This window comes from Podarcis filfolensis, assembly GCF_964270895.1.
Source record: "Podarcis filfolensis genome assembly, chromosome: 1".
Taxonomy (NCBI): Eukaryota; Metazoa; Chordata; class Lepidosauria; order Squamata; family Lacertidae; genus Podarcis; species Podarcis filfolensis.
This window is the reverse complement of record NC_139604.1, coordinates 85,364,658-85,387,191: the sequence shown is the minus strand read 5'-3', so window position 1 is coordinate 85,387,191 and position 22,534 is coordinate 85,364,658. Positions and strand designations below refer to the sequence as shown.

The 22,534-nt window shown below is 44.0% G+C and overlaps 1 protein-coding gene across 6 annotated transcripts in view; it reads left to right on the top strand.

The window, feature by feature from the left end:
- Positions 1–22,534, top strand: part of CHST1 (carbohydrate sulfotransferase 1) — a 56,279-nt gene that overhangs the window by 30,731 nt on the left and 3,014 nt on the right. The window contains exon 1 of one of the 6 annotated variants that reach the window (XM_083587147.1): positions 51–457. The exons of 2 other annotated variants lie outside the window; for them this stretch is intronic. The gene's annotated coding sequence lies outside the window, so the exon portion shown is untranslated. Of the gene's footprint in view, positions 1–50; positions 458–505; positions 964–16,445; positions 16,484–20,859; positions 21,974–22,534 lie in introns of those variants that run through there. 3 more of the 6 variants (XM_083587143.1, XM_083587145.1, XM_083587146.1) reach the window with 3 other exon arrangements.

Genomic DNA, 22,534 nt, shown 5'->3' with positions numbered 1-22,534 from the left:
CGTGACGGGGGCTCCTGGCAAGTCCCTCTTGCCCAGGGCGGGAGGGGGCACCCAGGACGCCGCTTCTCTGGCCAACGCAAGCGGCAGGAAGGCTTCAATCTCGCTCCCTCTCTCCCCCAATTCTCTCTCTTATTAAGCGAGAGGATGCAGCGCGAGCGGGGTGGGCGAGAGACGTGATGCTCTGGGTCGGTTATTCCTGGGCACCGAGGAGGCAAATGGAAATGCACTTTTCCGCTCTGGAGGCAGCCTAATAATGCAGGCTATGCAGGCAGCGCCTTAAAGGCGGAACAGATTTATTTATTCGCCCTTTCTTTAAAAAACAAACAAACGTGGCGTAAGCTTTCGTGGACTAGCACCCAACCCACTTCGTGCCTTACAGCCCACGGAAGCTTATGCCGCCGTCAAATCGCGTTTGTCTTTCTTTACGGTGCGTGTTCGCTCCGCGATTTTAGCCCAGGTTAGTTTCCCCTGCAACTCTTGAAAAACTACCTTATTGTACAAGGCGATCCAGCAAGGGTTTTTAAAGTAAAGGATTGGCTCGCCCGCCCACCCTTTTTTGCAACAACGGCGACCACCTTGCTTTGAATGTAGATAGAGGCTATTTTGGATCAGCTAACACGAAGAGCAAAGGTGTGTTGTGTTTAGTTTGTGGTGGTGCAGGAGGTCGAGAGGGCTCGTCCACAGGTAAAGGGGATGGAGCGGTGGCGGGAGAAGACTTTCTGTATGTGACTGCAGAGACACGTGGGAATCGCCGGGCTGGCTTAGAACTAGGAGTCTCTCATCCAGGTACAGGCAGCTGGCTCTTTGGAAGAAGAGGTGTCAGGAAACGCCAGCATGATTTCTAGTTTTGTTAAGCTAGATGACTCTGATTCCAAATGCAAGTTTTGGGGACTAGGTTGGCCTTGCTTGTGATATGGGATGCCAGAGCAGCACAGCGCTGGAGAAATGCATGGGATGGGTCAGGTAAGGGCATCTGCAACTTAATGTTTTATTTTGGGATTCCTCCTCCAGCCTGCCAAGGGGTAGCGATTTTCATTCTTATCTGGAACTTGGAGCCTGGGCTGGAGCAGAGGTTTTAGGATATGTTGCTTTTTGCAGGCTTTGTAATGCTTTCTCTTGTTATCGCTTTGTTTTCCGATGTAATTAAGCCGGCAGCTGGAGTCCCCAAACTCAGTGCTTAGACCAGCCTTTCTAATTTCTCTATCTACAGCTCATTCCCTGGTGGGTTAGGATTTCCCTGACTTGTATTTTCAGCATGGCACTAGTAGCTTGCCTTATTTAATTTTGGAGGCAGCAAAACATGCCTTTCATCGGTCCTTTAGTTACAAATGACCACTGAGGAAAGAATGCAGCGACAAGATACCACTTCCTTCTTGTTTGACTCTCATTTGGCCTCTTTGGGGCAACGATTTGTGGGGAGGAAATGAAATGTTTAGCTGAAATGGGAGCACTCTTATTTCCTAAAGTGGTCTAGAACAAGGAGATAAATGAGACCGAAATGCCTTTCCAGATGATCAGTCTGTAGCACAACAATAAAAGCAAAGTTGTTGCTTCTGCTGTATTGGACTCTTGACATCTTCCCTTAAGAAAGTGCATCTGTTTCAGGGATATTCTGTTTTTCCAGCACTCAAATAGCAACCTATTGTTTGGAAGAGGCCAAGCTTTCTCCAGCTGGTGGGGCCATTCTAATTGATTATGAGGACTGAATGGAATCTGATGGCGTGAAAGTCGTGAGCACTCACTGTATAAAACATGTGAAATCATGCTCCCTTATGTTAACAACAGCAACATAGGTCTCATCCTGAACAGGCTTAAGAAAAGTATAGGAACACTCAGCAAGCCTTCAGACTTTGTCCTGAGAACAGTTCTACCTCGCATACAGATTTCTTCTTTGCAAGCTGAATATTTCCTCTGGAGCCCCCACCATCCAATCGATGCTTCTTTTCCTAAAGTAGCCCTCCCTGCAGCAAGGCTTTCCCCACATCCATTATGTGCGGATTGGACGTCTCACTCACACCTTTGAATTTAGGTGTGCAGAATCATTCCGCAAAGACTAAAATATGAAACAGGTTTATTGAGACACCTGTATTACATTTTAGCCTTCACAGAATAGTTTTAAGGAAATATTGTTGAAATAAGAATTTGGGGGATGGGGGAGAACCAGGGTTGACAAACCCTCCAGATGTTTGTACTACAATTCCCATCCTGTCCAGCCATTCCAAAACATCTTGAGGTTGCAAGGTTGGTGAGGTCAGGACTAGTTCATAATCCAGAACATATCAGTGTCAAGTCAGTATTATCCATTCTTTCTGCTTCTGCAACTCTGTAGTATGGGCACCAAAATTCCAGAGTTCTTATTTCCCTCAAAGCTTTGATTCATCAATTTAAATACCAAGATATCTGGGTGTGTGAGAGAGAAGGGGAACAAGGAAGGAGCTTTTGTCAACATCCAGTCTAGGCTATTTATTGGCACAGAGTTCCTCAACTTTTGGATCCCAGATGATGTTGGTTGAGAACTTCTGTGATCCTCAGCCAACTTAGCTGATGATCAGGGTTGATGGGAGTTGTAATCCAACAACGTTTGGCAACCCAAGCCTGGTTTACAGTGTTTATAGACTGTCCTGTGTGTCCAGCATGGCTCACAAGAAGAAATAAAACCATTTGAAATTCAAAAATAATAGAAGTATAAACACAGCATAAAAATAGTCACATATATAAATCTAAAACAGATAAAGAGGCTGGTGCTGGAGTGACTCAAAGGTAAGTGCTATGTGGGAGGGCATTTCAAAGCCAGGAAGCCTTCCCTGGAAAGGTAGATTTCCTTATAGTCACTCACCACACCTTACTGGATGGAGACACTTGAAGAAGGTCCTCTGAAGTTCTCAAGGGTTGCGTAGGTATGTGTGAAGAGCAGTAGTTCTTCGGGTACCCTGATCCCAAGTCCCGATGGGTCTTAAAGGTCAAAAGCAACACCTTGAATTGGGTACAGAAATGGACTGTGAGCTAGTTAAGATAGTGAAGCACTAGTCAGATGTGCTTCCATTGCAAAGTTTCGGTCAAGCAGTTTTGTAGTCATGCACTGAATTTTCAAAAGTAGACTTTTCTACAATGCCCTGCAGTAGTCCAACTATGAATGGAACCTTTTTTTTAGCAGTCTCAGGCAGAAATGCTGAATTTTGCAATTGAAACTCAGGCTGTTGAAGCAAGAAATGTTCTTGTCCAAAGCAGGCTGTTTATGGCTATTTAAAATAACTGGGGCACCTTTTAAAGCAGGATTTACCAGGTATGCTTCAAAGAATGCATTCACACTAGTGGTACAGGGGAGTGTGGCACTGAGAAGGAAATCAGGGGGGTACTGTGCAAAGCAGACTGAGGATGAGGAAGAGAGGATTAAGACAGGCTGATGGTTTTGATAGTAAAGTATTTGCATTCTTTAGGATTGGAGTTGGGGATGAATGAAAATTAGGCTTATTCCCCATAGAGGGCAAACACGGACCTTAAGAACAAGGTTTAATAGTTGCACTTTAATTTTAGATGTATGGTCTACCCAGTCCAAAGGACTGGGAGTGGGTTTCTACCAGTATTGTACAGTAGAAATAGAGCCTCTTATGCCAAAAGTTCAGCCTAATGTCCATTACAAGGGGTAACATAAAGTTCCCAGCCATATTCACCCTTACAATGAAAAGTAGGGACTGCAGCCATTTGCAGCATGTAATAAGAGGGAGGACCCATAGCTCAGTGGTGGAGCCTCTGCTTTGCATTCAGCAGGTCTCAGGTTCAAACTCTGGCTTCCCCACTTAGGGCTGGGAGCCAACCCTGCCTGGAGAGCTGCTGCCAGTCAGTGTAGACAATACTGTGCAAAACAGACCAATGGTGTGACTTGTAATACAGCAGCTTCCTATGTTGCTATGTGATGCTCTTTCCACCTACTGATTCCCTCCTTAAGTATTTCCCTGGCTAAGGTCGCTTCTAGTTTCGGAAGCCAGCTGGTGTGTATATGTGTGCAGAATGGCCAGGGAGCAATTTCAGGGAAGAGCTGAGTGCAGGAGGCGTTTAGGGAGGTGGTTCCCACTTTCTGATTCTCCCCAGCAAGTGTCTGCCCCTGAATTCTGCAATATGTTGGAAAACATGGGTCTTGGGTATGTTTCCCAAGAATGCCTGTTTTGGTTCCTTAAATAAAACTTCTTCTGCTGTTACTTTTTCCTTTATGATATTTTGAAAAATGCTTATTGGGAAAAGCCAGAGATTTAATTCAGGGACACCTCTTTATCAGGTGAACAATAGTATGATGTGGCTCTGAGGCACATCTGGCAAAAAGGCTGCAAAGTATCTCTGCTGTTCTTCACACTTCTCAAATCTGCATTTCCATCATATCCTACACGCATTCCAAAGATGTGCACCTGTGGCCATTTTCTCTCTGCTTCTCTGTGTTTGCTTTTAGAATAGGAGGTCAAGGATGGTCATGGCCTTGAAATGAAGCCACCTACCCACTTGGCTCCAAACCAAGAAATTTATTTACTTTCCCTAATCCCAGCTGTACTATCAAATATATTCCTACTAATTCCCTTACCTGGCGCTGTGGTGTAAACCACTGAGCCTCTTGGGCTTGCCGATCAGAAGGTTGGCGGTTCGAATTCCCACGACGGGGTGAGCTCCCGTTGCTCAGTCCCAACTCCTGCCAACCTAGCAATTCAAAAGCATGCCCAAAAGTGCAAGTAGATAAATAGGTACTGCTCCGGTGGGAAGGTAAAGAGTGATTCCGTGCGATGCTCTGGTTTCAGTGTTCCGTTGTGCCAGAAGCAGCTTAGTCATTCTGGCCACATGACCTGGAAAAACTGTCTGCAGGCAAACGCCGGCTCCTTCGGCCTGTAAAGGGAGATGAGCACAGCAACCCCAGAGTCGTCTGAGACTGGACTTAACTGTCAGGGGTCCTTTACCGTTACCTTTTATCTGGCATATCTCTCCCTATCTCCTCCCTATTGCCACAGGCCGATTCCTCTTTCCTGAATTCCTCCTAAGGGACTTTTGTCATCCTCTAAATAATTCCTTCCACTATTAACCCAGTACCTCTTTTACTTGGGTTGAGAAACTTGTGCTAACTAAAATAAAAACTAATAAAAACTAATCCTCTGTCTAATTTTAAGGAAGAGGAACATAATATTTAATTGCATGTACATTCTGTTCTCCAAAATCATTAGTCTGTTGTTGTTGTTGTTGTTATTAAGGCTACAGAACCATAATTCGCACAGTGAAACGAGGTGATACATACACCTTGGTAGCAAAGTTTCCCACAAGCAAGATAGAAACACAATTTCTTCAAGGACAGAGGCTGGGCATAATAAAGGGATTGAAGGAATGCACCGTAAAAACACAAAGGAAATGTTTTTAACAGTGGGCCAGAGTGAGCACAGGTGACCTTCAAACTTTAAGTTTTATTCAGGAGAGTTGATCTGTACACTGCTTACTTCAGGAATGTGAGGGTTTAAGTTGCCTCTGGCGGGATTTGAACCTTTTAGTGCAGAATTGACTTGTGCTGGGCGTTGGGGTGGAGTGGGGAATAACATGAACAATTCCTGTCAGGGTTGGAGTCAAGCTTTTAAATTTTGTCGGAGTTCCACATATGTATAATGTCATGCTTTCCCACCACACACCCCTCCCTCTTGCCTTCAGCTAGTATATAAAAGCAATTCTTCTCAGGGCAGTATATCTCAAGGGGCAACCTTGATCTTAGTGAAAAGGCTCCTAATTCCATGAAACTGTTTACTCTGTTTGAAAAACCATACTTACTTCTTGAGATGAATTTAGCTAGGAGAATTTGGTTGACTGATGTGCACACAGATTTTGCCATGTAGCATGATGTGGCGTGCAGAGATGAGTGTTCTGGGCTGTTTTAACACAGGATTTCTTAGTTCGACCCCCCAATTTTTATTTATTTGTTTATTTATTGGTCTGGCAACAGCACTCTCAGCCAACAATCCCAGCAAGCACTGTCCTGCCCCTATGGTTTCTCAGATATGGAAAGAATAAAAATGTGTTTGGAATCTAACTCTTGCCATCAAGCTTTGCTATCTACCCTGCCTGCAAGGCAGCAACATTTCATTTCAGGAAACAAAGTTATCATTCAGCCAGACAGTTAATGTAGGCAGCAAAGCCACAGTTTGCTCACTTCTGGCAGGATTTTGTGTGTGTGTGTGTGTGTGTGTGTGTGTGTGTGTGTATAAGTAATTTGCAAACCAACAGCTTCATGTCTATCCTAGCTGCCTGGTTAGACAGAAAGAACTGCCAGGAAGCCCTGCTGATTTCCAGAATGCCTCTGTTCCAGTGATAACTAATGTGAAACTGGGGCTTTGCTGCTACGTATATGGGAATCAAGTAGTTTGACCCTGAAAATCTAGCCTCTTGAGCCTCGACATGCGGGAGAGGGATAAGGCAACTGAGTGATGAGAGGAAGGCACAATGTGTATCTTTTGCATGGAATTTTCATTACCAATTCTTATGGAAATGCAGAGAAGAACAGTCCTAACTATACCTTCATATGGAAGACATAGGACTGGATTCAGCTAAACAGTTACACTAGAGGGGGCCAGTGCCACATGTCCCACTAGCTCAATGGGACTCCCCCTCCATTGGCTCTAGGGGTTGGGAGAATCTCAGAACAGCACATGGAAGGAGGAGAGGTGAGATTGTTTTGTCTGGCAAACTGAAATGCTGATGGAACTGTTGTGATAGTAAGATGTTGAATTCCACCCATAGGTCCTGCACTTACCCATGTTGCAGTTCTGTCCCCAAAAGGCAAAAGAGGATTGGGGTGAAATGTTTTTGATAATAGTGTGACACGAAATGGTCTGGCCCCCTCTCCTGACCCTGTGCAGATGTCAACACAGTGATCTCATCCAGTGTTAGAAACTGAGATCTGAAAGCTAGGAGCTAAACAGCGCCTTAAACCTAGGTTATGGGCGCAACAACGGAATGTCCTAGTGCACTTTTTTATAACAAGAATAAAAAGCTGAAAATGAATGAACTGCAGCTAAAAATATTATGTTCATTTTTCACATGGTCTAGTCTTTCCTCTGCCCACCCCCCTAATATTTTTAAGAGGGTCTCTTATCCAATCTTAAGAGAGTAGCTGTAAGTGGGGAGGCAGAAAAAGGTCCTCCTTTCCTTCCATTTTGCAGTTTTAATCTGAAATCTTAGGTGCAGTACTGTGCCCAGAGCTCAGAAACTGCTCGCACTAATGAAATTCCCTGTCACAAAATGTGCCTAGGACAATGGGAGTTTCAAACACTGATCTCATCTGGTTCATTTCCCCCCATTTAGCAGTTTTCCATGTGCAAAGATGCAGCTTATAGCTGACCCGTGGTATAACGAGGATTGCATGTATGGGTTATACATGGCTAATGAGTGGGACAGAGAAACTAATCAGTTTTCACCCCCTTGCCTCTGCTGCTGCTCTACTCAGGACCTGACAGCAGCTTCTGGAATATATTCAGAGTTGTCGAAAAATGAGCCTTCGTTGAAATAAAGCACTGAAGTTGGTTCCTCTAGTCTGCCCAGGGCAATGGCTTATCAAGATAGCAAGGGGACATGTACAGAAGAAGCTCATACTATTCTAGATTCCTTTGTGTCTTGGCAGAGTGAGAATACTATTGCTTTAAAAATATGCTAACAAGGCTGGGAACGTTTTCTTCATAAACAGTTTCCTAGGCAAATGGATTAATATTCCACTTCATGATCACAATTCAAGTTTAAATCTATTCAAATTAGTTGGCTTTTGTGGTTCTGTTCTCTCTCTCTTGCAGATGTGTGTGTGCACACAAGCGTTTGCGGCAGTGTGGAAATTGGCCCTACATGTCAAGTGGGAAAGGCTGTATTGATTGGCCCTTCTCTCATGGTTCTGGCACTTTCATGCTTACCACAGATGTGTGGATGTGGCTTGTGTCGCATGTGCTGTTGTACTGCGCCCCGTGTTTCCTGGGGAGACCCTTATCTCAGATTAAAGCCTGCCAGTTCCTCAGCTTTGTAGGCAATCAAAGTTAAGAGGCAAAGGCATGGTCCAGCAGTGCAGCGGATAAAATACTGGATGTCAAAGGCCCTGAGTTAGGATTTAAGTCTTGCTTCATCACTGGGATTATTGGGGTAGCCTCATAAGTCTTTTATCTTTCAGATCCAGTTCCCCATTGGCTAAATGGGCATGAAACTGACTTGTCTCACACAGATTGTTGAGAAGCTGAATGAGATAGTAAAGGAAATGTGGCTACCTGCCCTACACCACCGAACTTGAGTGGCCAATAAAGTTATAAAAACAATGCTCAACCCTGTAAAAAAAAAAAAAAAAGCAATGGGCTTCACAGCAGAAGTTGCTGGAGTTAATAAATTATTCCTCCCTTGCTGAAAGGTGCTTGGCGTGCTTCTGGAATAAGACTTTGTGCAGAGTAGAAGTAAATTTAAGTTTATCCTTTTTAAAAAAAATTTAAAAATCCCTTTTACCAATGCTCTGGATTAAATGCACAACTGGAAGGAATTTGGAAATTTTTTTTATTTGCCTGAAAGGCATGTACTGTAGCGAGAAATGTTCCTGTAATTAGACATTTGGTATAAACAGGAGTGTTGCTTACTGAAGGGGAGGTTGTGGTGAGTTGTGTACTGTATGTGCTTCAGATGCAGACTTAAGCCTTGGATGTGGTGAGGCGTACATTCAGGTGATGTGTACATTCAAGTGTATTAAAGTTACTGGAGGCTTGGCTGAATGTGCCTTGCCTGTTAGAAACCTGGTGTGTACCTTCTGGTAAACACGCTGCAGTTATGACTCCCAAATGCTGCAGTAGCTCTTGACCTGTCAGGCGGAGGAATTTGAATCATGACTCTGGAGTGGGCTTGAGCCATGTGTACCCTTGTGTCCCTCTCTGTGTACATAACATTTGTGTGGGGCATGTGTGTCAGCTTGTCAGGAGCTTTTCTGCTCTCTTTCCTTCAGCATCTGAAGTCTCCCAGAGCTTCTGCTATTGACAATCATGTTTAGAGCGAGGCCCAAAGTCCTGAGTCACTGTATTGTTTCCATGGAAACAGACTTGTTCATTATAATCTGTTTTAGGGGTAGTGGAAAATACAGTACAGATGCTGCTAGGAGTTGGGCTGCTGCCAGAATCATACTGGCCAAAGAGATGTAGGATTTCATCAAGTTGGGTAAGGGGGGCTCATACTTTATCCACAACAGCAACTGCAGCAGGTTGTGTTTTGTGAAACCCTGCCTCGTGGTTCAGAGACTGATATGGCTGTGTGTGCATGTGAGAGAGAGATAGACAAGCTGCACAGCTGGCAGATATGCATCCTAATTGTGTCATTTCTGTACCTCACTTGTTGCAATGAAATCCTCCCATTCTCTTTCTCAGGATTGCTGTCAGCTAGGCAAGGATTCAAAGAAGGTACCAATGTGTACGGTTGTATCTATGATGCTGGAAAGGGGAGGGGAATAGTGAAACTAAGTGCCCAGCCAACATCAGGTGCTTCAGCGTCTGTTGGGAATAGTGTGTGTGTTGAGGGAAGAGAAGGGATTCCCAAGGGAGGGTTTCTACGCTCACTATGAAAAATAAAATCTGAAACAAGGAAGAAGTCAGCACGAAGCTTCAGTGAAAAAATCATGTGCTAATCCTTATACCTGTTTGTATGTTTTCTATCTGTCCCCAAGCCAGTGTTCACCATGCCTGGTGGGTTGAAATGCTTTTCCTCAGCAAGGCAAGCAACCAGTGTTGGAGTAAAGGGTGGGGGGAAAACCATATAAATCTGCTCAGAGAGCAAGCTTTAAGGCCAAAAAATTAACGAGAAATATGAGCTAATGAGAAGTGTGACATTAGTGAGAGACAAAGTAGTCATCATTGCTGGAGCTTGAGGGGGATGTGGAAGGAGGGGTTGACACACAAATTAACAGAAGCAAACAAACCTGTCAGCGATATGGTGTTTTCACATGACTAGGGTTTTGAAATTTTTGTGCCCCTGTAAGCGCCATGACATTAAGTGAAGTTTTGATGTAAGGGCAGTGTCTGATTCATAGGGCAAGAGCACCCCACCTACCCAGAGCTGAGTCACCCACACCAATCAATGAGTCGGCTTGTGGTGTTTTTCCTTCCCATTCTGCTCAGTTTGAGACGGACAGAGCCCAACTCTCTGAAGGTGGCAGTGATAGAGCTGTTTTGTTCTTGCACTTTGTAAGCTAGTCATGGTTATATGGGAAGCATGGATTTGGATACTGCATATGCTTTTATTTTGTTGCCCATACCTACTCTGGGCAGGTGTGGCTTATAGTGTGCATACATGGCATGTAGCAATCTACACATGGACTTTATTATTATGCTTCCCTCCAAGCAAGAAAGCAAAGTGGAGATGAAGAAGGTAACAACATGGTGTAAGATTTCTCCATGGTCAGGGAAATCTTGGGTGCACTGGATTAATTACTCAATCTACTGGAATCTATCGTTTCAGGCACCAGCTTTCAAAGATGAGAAAGATGTGTTCTGAAAAGCTAAAGTGATGCATGCCTCACATTATTGGAAGTCTTGCATTTCTTGGTCTAACTTTAGCTGTGCTGTGGAAATGAGGTGTTGCTTTGGCATGGTTAAAATTTGGCCAGATTATGTTGGTGCACAGTATAGCTGGTAACTGGCTATATGGAGAAATGCCTACGGAGTCAGGTGGCAATCACACCAACTTGATACAGTGGTGCCTCGCAAGACGAATGCCTCGCAAGACGAAAAACGCGCAAGACGAAAGGGTTTTTCGTTTTTTGCGTTGCTTCACAAGATGATTTTCCCTATGGGCTTGCTTCGCAAGACGAAAACGTCTTGCGAGTTTGCTTCCTTTTTCTTAAAGCCGTTAATACCCAGCGAATCCGCGCTCCGCAAGACGAAAAAATCGCTAGACGACACAACTCGCGGAACGAATTAATTTTGTCTTGCGAGGCACCACTGTAACATGTGCAGCAAGCCCAGGAGAAATAGGGAGAGCAATTTTAAATGTACATTGATAAGTCTAAGAATAATTAGGTAGAAAGTAAGGAGGGATGAATATATGTCTCTAGGCTGCTCTGACAACCATCTCTCCCAGGAAATGGCTGAGAGACACCCGCCCCCCATTAGCAGAGTTTGTGAAGTCCAATGGCAGGCTCTAGTCTCTGAGGCTAAAGTAACAGTGCTGTTGGCACAGAAAGGCAAAAGGACTTGGCACAGCCCATCCCTGAGTGAAACAACATACTTAAACACTTTCTTTAAACATTCAGTGCAGGAATCTGGCAGTTGAGGGCTCTCCAAGCTTCCTTTGTGTCTGTAACTGAAAAACATGCAATTGTGAGGGCAGAGGACATATTTATCCCTATGAAAAAGTGCAAGTGAACATTTCATTTGGCTGCAGCTGATTATTGCTCCTTGGCTGGGCTTCAGGTGTACATTTGATTCTGTTTAATGTGATATTTCTGTTAGGTGGATCCACAGCTAGTTGAGCAGCCATACACAGTGAGTGCTTATTAATGGCTCTGTATCAACCTGGAGGGGGCTTTCAAGTGGAGTACCACAAGACTCTGCCTACAGCTCTGTGTTGTTCAGTCATCTTATAAATGACTTGGATGAGGCTATAGAAAGGGTGTTCATCAAATCTGCAGAAGACACAAAGCTGGGGGGATAGAAAATACCATAGAAGAGTCAACACCAGGATTCAAAATGATCTTGACAGGCTGGAACACTGGCCTGAAACCAACAAGATGAAACACAACAGAGATGAATGTAAAGTCCAGCATTTAGGTACAAAAATAATCCAAGGTACACATTCAGGATTGAAGAGATCTGACCCTGCAGCAGTGCATGTGAAAAATACTTAAGTAACTTAGTCAATCACAAGCTGATCATGAGCCATCAGTGTGATGTAGCTGCAAAAAATGTTAATGCAATGTTCAATAAAAGAAACAGTGTGTCTAGTTTATAAGAAGTAATAGTTTTACTGTAGGTTGTATAAGACTGTCTCTGAAGTACTGTACCCAGTTCTGGGTACCAATTTTAAGAAGGGCATCAACACACAAGTGTGCCCAGAAGAGGTGAACAGGATGGAAGCCCAAGCCCTACTAGGAATGGGTGAAAGCACTGGGCATGTTTAGCCTGGAGAAGTGAAGTATAGTGGGAGAATAATAGCAGCTTTCAAATATCTAGTCTTATGCAGAAGATGGAGCAGGCATGTTCCTGGTTGCTTCAGAAAGCAGGACTAGTACTAACGGGTGGAAATTGCAGAGAATCAAATTTAGGTATGAGAATAATTTCAAGTAACAAGCATTAGAAGAAACTACCAAAAGGCAAGAACTATTTGCCAGTGGAACACACTGATATGGTAGGTGGTAGGGAAACCAATGTCCATACCATGGAAGGACTTGTGGATCCAGAATTGGCCTCCACAGTCACTTACGGACTCACTGTTCATGGACCGTGTTCATGGAAGACACTCGACTACGAGTGATTGCCGAAGAAGAAGGAGGGCATCCTTCCCTGGAGGTATTTAAGCAGAGGCTGGATAGCTACCAGACTCGGAGGCTTGTAGCTGCATCCTGTGTTGCAGATCTTGCATTGAGCAGTGGGTTGGACTAGATTTAATTCAAGGTCCTTTGCAACTCCATTATTTTATGTCCCTGCTTAACACAGAGCTTTGTATGTGGATCAGCATGTATTTTCCTAGGAATCAAGTGGCCTTATCTGAGGTCATGGCTGGCCTTGTCCTTACATGGATGGAGATGAGCATCTGCCACAGCTGAACTGAAGTGATCCTTAGCTCACTTTCCTACTGTTAACAGCAGGGGTAGCTAATCTTTTTCAGCCTGAGGGCTGCATTGCCCCACTGCATCCCCTCTGAAGAGCCACATGCCAGTGGTAGATGTCATAAGAAAGTGGTGTGGTCACCCCACAGACTCAGGTACACAAGCAGGCACACACACACACTTAGACACACGCAGACAAGTGCCCTGTCCTAGAAACTTATGCTAAAGAGGGTGGTGCAGGGCAGGGGGATGACAAGTCTCCTTCACAGGTCATTCAGATTGCATATTGTGCATCAGGAGATAGAACCCCCATCTGTCAAGGGACTCCCCAAAAAGTGTGTGGGAGTGGCCAGAGCCCCCTTTCACAATAATCCTGCTGACTCTGTAGAGCTTTGTGCTCTGCAAGCCTCACTGGCAGAGGTGGAGCAAAGGAGTGTACTCGGAGCCAACAGATATTTGGGCAATAGACCTACCCTTCCCTTATCACAGTGCTTCTGATTGCCCCCTCCCTATGGCTGCCCCCCTTTTAAACTCCAGTTATGTTAGTTTGCACCCAAAGCTGAGTGAGGTTATGGCTATGCTAACATATCATTGGCATTGCTGCACTGCAGCGTTGCAAACTTTACAGCTTTGACAGTGTAAGAGACTCTAGGAACTAGGGTCAGATAGTCACAAATGCAAGTCTTGCCCTGCACAGGTTTCCTTTGGTGACGTCTTTCTAAGTGCGTCTTACTCAAATCAGTGTGGCGTTCTTCTCACTAAACATTTAAGAGATTTAAAATCTCTCCTCGTTCATAAATAGCTTTCTATGATTTCCTACGGTTCCCGAGCTACCCATCTGGGCAGATACACATTATCACTGAGCAAAAAAACTATTTGCAATGGTGGTGCAGTCTTATAAAAACTTAATTGCAAACATGACAATGCATTAATTTCCTTTGAAGGTATAACACGATTTTCATTGATGTAGGATGGAAACCTCCCATAGCTGTCAAGAATACTATTATAAAGTTTATGAGAATCCTCCAGTGCTTCAATGTCAGTGAAAAATAAATGCAGGTTTCTGAGAGAGAAGGTCCTTGTATTGCCACAGTCCCTCTTCTAACATGGAATCAGGTGAATCTTTATCATCCATGTTTTGCTTTTCGCTGTTAGCACCATTTAATATAACTTGTATTGTGGAATTTCTGTTTTTATTTGAACAAATGTTTGTTCTCTCATCAGTAAGTTCATTACTAGGTTTGAAACAATAGAAGTGGTGTTGTGATCTAGAAATGAAGTCCATCAAATAATGTGTTGCAGACAGTGGGAAATCAAACATGAAATAAAATTGGGCTGGAGATTTTGTAGTGAGGTTAGAGGGTAAGAGGGATTTAAGGAACAAATTTGATATTGGACTCTACTTCAACAGCAAACTGACCTTCTCTCCCCTTCCTGTTAGATTCATGCCTATATCAACATAGGTTGGAAAGTTCCAAACCTTTTTGATGATGGCTAGTCAGAAGATAGCCACCAGAGGGCACGAGACAGTGCTTTAGCAAATATACACATGGAAAGCTGGGGTTGACTGGAAGCCACTGTACTTAGGAGAGGTGACATATTGATTGTTTTATTGTTCTATTTTACACACACCCCCAACATGGCAAAGAGCAAGAGAACTAAAGCTAGTTTATCTCCTTCCATCTCTTGCATACACCAGAAACCTCATGGATCAATATTATTTAACTAAGAAGTGCTAGGCTAAATATGCTGTGGGGCTGGGACTTGAGACCCAGCTGTAAAAGAGGGTTTCTGAGTAGAGTACAATACCATGCATCTCAGAATTAATCAGGAGCTGTCATCTCAGAATTAACCAGGAGCTGTCATCCATCCATGTCTGCCTAGAAAAGTATGTGAATACTATAAGTGAATGTTGATTGTTTTCAGGGTTTTCTCCCAATGTGGGACTGCTGACTTCTAGGGGAACAGAGAGAAAGAAGACGTTGATAAATAGCAGTTGCACTTTCTTCCTGCTTTAGCACCACACAGAAGTAGTATGAGACAGGCAGCAATGCAGGATAACTGAAGAATTCTGATGGACAAAGCCTTACATGGTTTGGGACAAGGCTATCTGATGGACCACCTTCTCCCATATCAGCCTGCTTACTTATTGGGGAAATACATGGAGAACTTCCTGTCAATTCCAAACCATGTTTGGGACAAATGGGAGACCCATCTTGGTTGTTGGACCCCGTCGGTGGAGGGTTGCTGTCCTATCGCCAGTGCTGAAGAGAGAATCAACTACCAGTCCAGTCAGCTTCTGCATGTGGAACGGTGGGGGCCCCATCATGACCTCCCAGGTATCAAAACTTTTTGGGCCAGTCATAATTATATATAAGGCTTCTGGTCTTGTTTTGCTTTTAATTATTCAGCCTTTCATTGTGCTTCACTTCTACATTAAACTGTTTTATTGCTGGTTTGTTTCTTCATCGTTGTATAATATATGGCGTAAGCCACATTGAACTATACAGGAAAGGTGAGTTTCAATATCTTAAATAAATAATTCAGTGAACTGAGGAGTTGGCAACTGTCTGTCTTGGGAGAAAATGAAGGAGTGCGCCTTTGCTGGCGAAGTCAAACTGATGGAAGGTTACAGCGCATGCTGTGGCTGTAGAGATACAAGAGAGACATGTTTTGTTACAGTTGGGGCAGATGAAGGCATCCGGTTGTGCTGATGCAGAATGGCATTTCTTCTGTCTCTGCTCCTCCCAGAGAGCATTACTCCTCTGGTCCCTGCCATGGATGCATGACCTGAGTGGGCTATAGTTTAGTGGTCGAACTGTGGCTTTGTATGAAGAGGTTTCAGGTTCAATCTCTGGCATCTCCAGTTAAAGGGATATTGAGTTGCAGGTGAAAGCAGAGGTCTGTGCCCTGGAAAGCTGCTGCCAGTCTGAATTGACAACAGTGGTTAAGATGCACAAGTCTGACCTGGTATAAAACAGCTTATTATGTATCTAGTTGGGCGCAAAAGTGGGTGGTGAAATGAAATGGGCCCTAGAAGTCGACTCTTTCAGGGGGTTAAGATTTGTGAAGGAAAGACGTGTGAAATGTTGATGCTAATTTGGTGGCATAACTTTGAACAGCGATGAAAGATTTTTAGTGAGCAGTTGCAGAAGCATTCCCAGCATTTCTGCCTCCTGGGCATATCTCAGATTAAGAGGTCTATTCATATTTGTCAAATCCCCAACTTTCTAATTCATATTTCCTGAACATGCTTGTATACAGATAATTATAGCATCCAAATACAGCAAGTGTTTGTAACCAAATAGAGCCTTTATACTACCCAGGAGCAGAATCCAAAAATTATGGTGATTCAGCCTGCATGCCTCTTGCACTACAGAATTTATATCTGTTTTGGGGAGCAATTGTGAAATAAGGCTCTGCTTCCCCACATGCAAGGACACTAAGCAGCAACATTTACTTGAAGATAAGTGCACAAAGCATTGCAGAACAGTGTCTACCTGACATAAAATGTAAATATCCATGCTATTTGATAACTAGCTTAAACATAAATTGAACAATAACAAATACATGACCCGTTGCATTATATTTAGAATGCTTGATCTTAAGCATAAAAAGTTAACTGCTGTTTTGTGTGTTCTCATTAAAAAGCAGGCTTTATGGTCTGTCGGAGGATAATGAGATCATTTTTAAACAATCGTAAGTACAGACTTGAATATGCTTGCCTTGCATTCATATACCCATTTAAACCAGGTTGTTTTAAAGAGGCACTTAGATCTGGGAATGAAATATGATTGAAATAAAGAAACCGGATTATAAAAAAATTGAAACATTGCCTTTTTACTTAGTCTGTTGTTCCAGTTTAACCTCTGCAGAAATGTAGATATTCAGGGCAAAGGCTGTTTGTGTGATCTGTGCACTCTTAATTTTAGGTTTGGGAGTTAATAAGGCGACTGGTTGCACACATAGCTTTGAGGTATAGCTTCTGCTGATATGAAGCTTAGTCTTTGGTGCCCAGATTTGCCCAGTAGTTGGCCAGCCAAGGTTGGGTTGTTCTGGGTTAAACTTGCCATCCTGCTTTGTAGCAGCAACATCTGCTTCTTGTCTTGCAGCATCTTATTTATACATTCCTCTAGGAGAAAAATGTCTGATGCTCTAACAGACTTATTGGAGCTGGGATTAAATCCTGATAAATAAAAACACTGGTGGTTGAGGCTAGCCTCTAGGCCCACAAAAGCAGCCCTGCCCTGTCCTGCCCTTATGTAACTGGCACAGATGAGACTGACAGCCTCTTTTCCCTTCCCTGCCTTGCCCCCACAACCCCTCCCCAGGAATGCCACAGTCTGCCAACAGCACCGTCCTCTCTGGGGAGAAATCACCAGGAACTTTGTGCTTTTCTAGCCCCGTCAGGAATTTTAATATGCTAAAGCCACAGGAGCTTTGAGGTTGAACAGGCCCTGCATACTAACACACCCTTAGCCAATCCAGCTTCCTGAAGCTTGCACTGTGTGCAGAGATGTTGTCAACTCCAGAAATCCCCTTGCTGTGTTGTCTGTCAGCTGCTGTTCTTGCTCTCCCATCAGGAGTGGGTGGTGTTGAGCGTTAATGGGCAGCAAGGGGTGAAGGGGAGCCTGTTGAGGAGACATGAAATTTGTGCATGCATGAATTACAGCAATAAAGCAAAATGTTTGGATGTTTAAATTAAGCAATGCTCAGAGCAGCTACTGTGGATCAAAGGCGGAACATGAGCTTTTGGGGAGCGGGTAGAGGGAGGCTTCTGCACAAAGAGCAAGAGCAAAAGTGGAAAACAATTGGCCAAGGACAACATTCTCAGGGACCTGCTTGCAGCAGGGCAGTTTAAAAATATTTGGGTAAATTAATCTGGGATTTGCTGTCAGCATTTTGTGTTCCACAGTCCAGTCCTGTGAGCTTTAGCTGCTGCTATGTAAACAGACATTTCTCACTGCAGCATCCTTTGCTTGGGAAGTGGGGCACAGATGCCCCTCACATCACTAGTCGCTCAGTGTTTTCTCTTAGGGCTGCTTTGTGCATTATGCAGTGGCAAACCTGTTTACCTCCAATCACAGTTGATGGAGTTATCCAGCCGATCTTCCTGGCAGGTGTAGGTGCATAACACTTCTGTTTGAAAATGTGTTTATTGCATCCATACATTTAAAAACAAACAAACCTAGGGGCTGCACTTCTGCTTGCTTTGCTCACCTACCATTCTCCCCAGATTAACCTTCTAGAATTCCTCCTTCCCACCCCATGCAACTACTCAGATTGTTGTTCACCTTCCCAACCCCATTTCTGAAGCCACTTCTCTCTTCTGTTGTACAGTCCATCACTGCATCCCTGTTTCCATCTTTACCCCCATTTCCATGTCTTCCCCTCCATTTGTGCAACCCCACTTACACACAAGCCACCCCCATGGTAACCTTCTGCATCTTCTTCCTCCCATGCATTGCAACTACTAAGTACCCTTTCCACCTTCAGCCCATCTGTGAAGCTACCACACCCTCCCATTCTTCAGGCCTTGTTTTTATCTTCACCTTCATCATCATTCCCATATCTCCCTTCTTTTTTGCAACCCCTTTTGCACCCCATTTTCCCCCTCCCCTTCTTTTCCACAATTTTCCCTTGCACACAGATTTCCCCCATTTCCATTCCTTCTCCTCTCACAGATGTTGGGGAGGGGGCATTACTATTTTGCAAAAGGCCTGCATGGCATGTGGTCCACCAGTACAAACACAGAAGATGGCCTATCATATGTCTGACAACCTTCTTGTTGTTGTATGCCCAGACAGGTGTGTTGGGTGGTGCATCTCAAGTTATACAGTGGTACCTCAGGTTACATACGCTTCAGGTTACAGACTCCGCTTACCCAGAAATAGTGCTTCAGGTTGAGAACTTTGCTTCAGGATGAGAACAGAAATCGTGCTCCCGCGGCGCGGCAGCAGCAGGAGGCCCCATTAGCTAAAGTTGTGCTTCAGGTTAAGAACAGTTTCAGGTTAAGTACGGACCTCCAGAATGAATTAAGTACTTAACCTGAGGTACCACTGTACATGCTTGTTTTAATATAGGCCACAAGGTAGTTGGGAGGTTAAAGTAAAAACCATTGTAACCTTGAGCTCTTGAATATGAGAAGAATCAAATCAGAAAAATAATATATTCAGGACAGAACCATTTAATTAAACATCTTGAGTACCTCTGCAGTTGTAAACTTAAAATGATATTTCTGCTCAAGTCCTAAAACACAAATGACGGTCTACATTATAGAAAAGTTTTACTACATTTGACTCACTGAGGTAATGAAGACTGATCCTAGGGCAGCCTTACTTTGGACAACTGTAATTCACAACTCTGAAAGAGATAAAAGCCAGGCAAAGCTACTCTACCTTTCATAAGATTTATTTTTCTTCATATTAGAGGTTGATCCTCAAAGAAATAGGTTCACTTACAGTATTCCAATATGAGTAGTATTAGAACATCATTCCTCTTCACCTCCTTCATGACCATGTCATTGATACTAGTAGGATGCAGGGTCTGACTCTATGCCTGCAGAAATCAGAGAACAGATTCCCCACCCCATTTTCAACTGCATCTTGTTATGCTCTTTTTTTGTACTTAAGCACATATACCCAAGTAGAAGGTACAGGTAGCTTGCATGAAGTGTTACTTTTTTTGGTAAAATACATAGAAGCAAAGACAGCTCTTTTCTCAGCTGCAGCTTCCAGGTATTTAGCGGAGAGAAAAACAGTGGTGCCATTCACAACCAGCCCAAGGTATGTGGATTTTGCATTTGGATGTCTTTAAAAGGTAAGGGACCCCTGACAGTTAAGTCCAGTCACGGATGACTCTGGGGTTGCGGTGCTCATCTCGCTTTACTGGCTGAGGGAGCCGGCGTTCGTCTGCAGACAGCTTCCGGGTCATGTGGCCAGCATGACTAAGCTGTTTCTGGAGAACCAGAGCAGTGCACGGAAACACTGTTTACCTTCCCGCTGGAGTGGTACCTATTTATCTGCTTGCACTTTGATGTGCTTTCAAACTGCTAGGTTGGCAGGAGCAGGGACTGAGCAATGGGAGCTCACCCCGTCGCAGGGATTTGAACCGCCGATTTTTCCTGATCGGCAAGCCCTAGGCTCCAAAGTACAAAAAAAAAAAGAAAAGAAAAGAAAAAATGCCCTGCAGCAAATTGTAACTTAAAACAGATTAGTTCTAAAGAGACGAGATGGGGCACTTTGAAGAGGGCGGCCCCTTGACCATGCCAGGCCATGCAGTGAAGCACTGACCCTCTTCTCTAGAGGGTGGACTTGAAATGAGTCATGATAATAAATGGAATATGGTGCTGGCTTGGAGTATGGAATATAGAAGTGAGGTGGGTGAAGCATACCTATGAAGCACTGCAGCTCCAGTCTTGCCCTGCAGATGATGAAAGGAAAAAACAGCATAAATGTTTAGCTGCCCCTTCCTTTTGCCTGCGTGTCTGGCCACACAAAAAAGAGAGACCTCCTGCTGGTGCATTAGCTGAGTTCACAGATAATCATGAGAGGGAGGAATAGGTTCAGTTGCATTCCAGCTAGCTTCAGTTTACCTGCTCTACCAGCAAAGAGGAAAAAACAATATTCTGCATGTCTCAGGAAAGCAGGAGTCTGGACGGAGTCCATCATAAGAAGCTGAAATCATAGTTTATGAAAGAAAGCATGGTTTGCAGAGCCACAGGGGAGCGGCAGGAGCTGCTGGCTGTAGCTGAGTGACTCCCCCTTCTCCATAGCTCCCTGTAACTATGAGGAAGAGTCAGTTATTGCTGATAAATTACTCCGCACTGTAGAGGAAATGAAGAGGAAGGTAGCAAAATGGGATGTGTAGGGGCCTGAATTATTAAGACATACAAGGCTTATATGGATAAGAGTGTTTCTATAATGCTAGCATATATAAATATATAATGGTGGCTCCAGGGTAGAACAGTGGCTACAGGGTAGAACAGTATTCAGCTCTGGGAAGAGCCTCCTCTTAGTTGTGAGGGAGTAGTCTTCTGAGAAGAAAGTCACAACAAACTAGGGCTTCCTGGCAACTCCCAGACCGGACCTGCCTGTTTAGCAAGTAGTCTGACTCCCTGGGTCCAAAATGATCACTTTTTTAGTGCCTTACACCAGAAGCAACAAGCAAGGCAGTGCCACAGAGCTGAGCTACCAAAACTGACCTCCCAACTGCAGCATCACTGCCATTTTCTGGGGGGGGTGTGTGTGCAGGGGAGCCATGAACCTGGGTCAGTGCAGGTGCATCAGTGTGAGTGCCAGATGAACTCCATTGGTGCACCCAAGCTTACCACTCAATTCCATCCTGTTAAGCGGCAGCAACACCATGTCAGGAGACCATCTCTGTGTCAGTTCCTCACCTCAGCAACTGCTCGTGCCTTGCAGCAAAGTAACCTCCGACAGGTTCAGAAAATGGCCTCCGGGGAGGAAGTTGCTTCATTACCCAAAGGGCAGGGTTGCTGCTTTCCCAAGAATTAGGGTCCTTAGAGATCATGTTAGTATTCTGAAAATTGATAGACTGCAAGGCAAGGTATCCCAGAGGCACTCAGAGGTCTATTAATAGGGTCCCAAAGAACGGCATCATTCAATTCATTTAATCTTGAAGTGACTCAAATCACTTGAGTGTGAGAAATTATTGATTGCAGAAGTTTTTTTTTCCATCCCGGAGTGATAATGGCAGCATCAATAATGGCTGATTATCCCAGACGGATGAATGGTATGTAAAATAATAATATAATTAATAATAAATAAAATCAGCTGAACAGGATCAGAACAAACTTGGTTAGAAGTCCCTCCAGACTTTCATGTTCTAGAAGTGCTACACAAGTTGTTTAACTTAATTTTAGTTCTGATAACATCTGAATAGGGCTAGAATCTTTCTCAAATTTCATAAATAAGCTTCTTTGGGCTTCATTGTTTCTCTTTCTGTGTTGGTTAGATGGCTAAGAAATTGCATTTGTTTTGGTAATCAGACCTTGGATAATTCCACACAACATACCACTAATTCCTTGAGAGGTTACAGCTTGCTGTTGGACTGAGTCCATGTATGTGTGGCCGTGACTGGGAAATCTGTGTGCACATTCATTATGTATCATATCATCTGCACACCTGCCTCTTCTGTTGCAGCCTTTGGTTGACACGTCGTCCAAAGGTTTGTTTCTAGCAAATGAGAGGGTATAATCTCTTAAGATAAACTGCTTGCATACATCCCAGAACTAAAGATTTCTCCACCCCAGAAATGTCAGAGAAAGGAAAATCTGAACCTACTCTAAATTGCTATTCCTGGGGGTTCTGTGGTAAAACAGGCAGGCAGACAACCTGACAAGTGCTAGCAGGATCATGAAGCAGTGGCTTCTAGAATATTGCCTTTGGATGTCCAAAATTATCAGTGTTAGACTGATAGTGGAGTCCAGTGGGATATGTTCCTGTTTGTCTTTGTTCAATGTTTGTGTACCTCTTGATGCATTTATACACCAAATATTCCCCCTTTATGTCCTTTTCCGTTTGTTTCACTTGTGAGAACCATGTGGCTTCCTTCCATGCTTTGCCCTTGGATTAGGAGTTGAGAAGAAGCTCTTCCCCTTGGAGACATTGCTAGTGTAGTGGTGGAGAACCTCCATCCCACAAGCTGAATTTGACCCACCCGAGGCTACGTCACTCCCCTCCCCTTCTCATGTGCTTTTAGCTGGCTGGAATGTGTCCTTGAACTGTG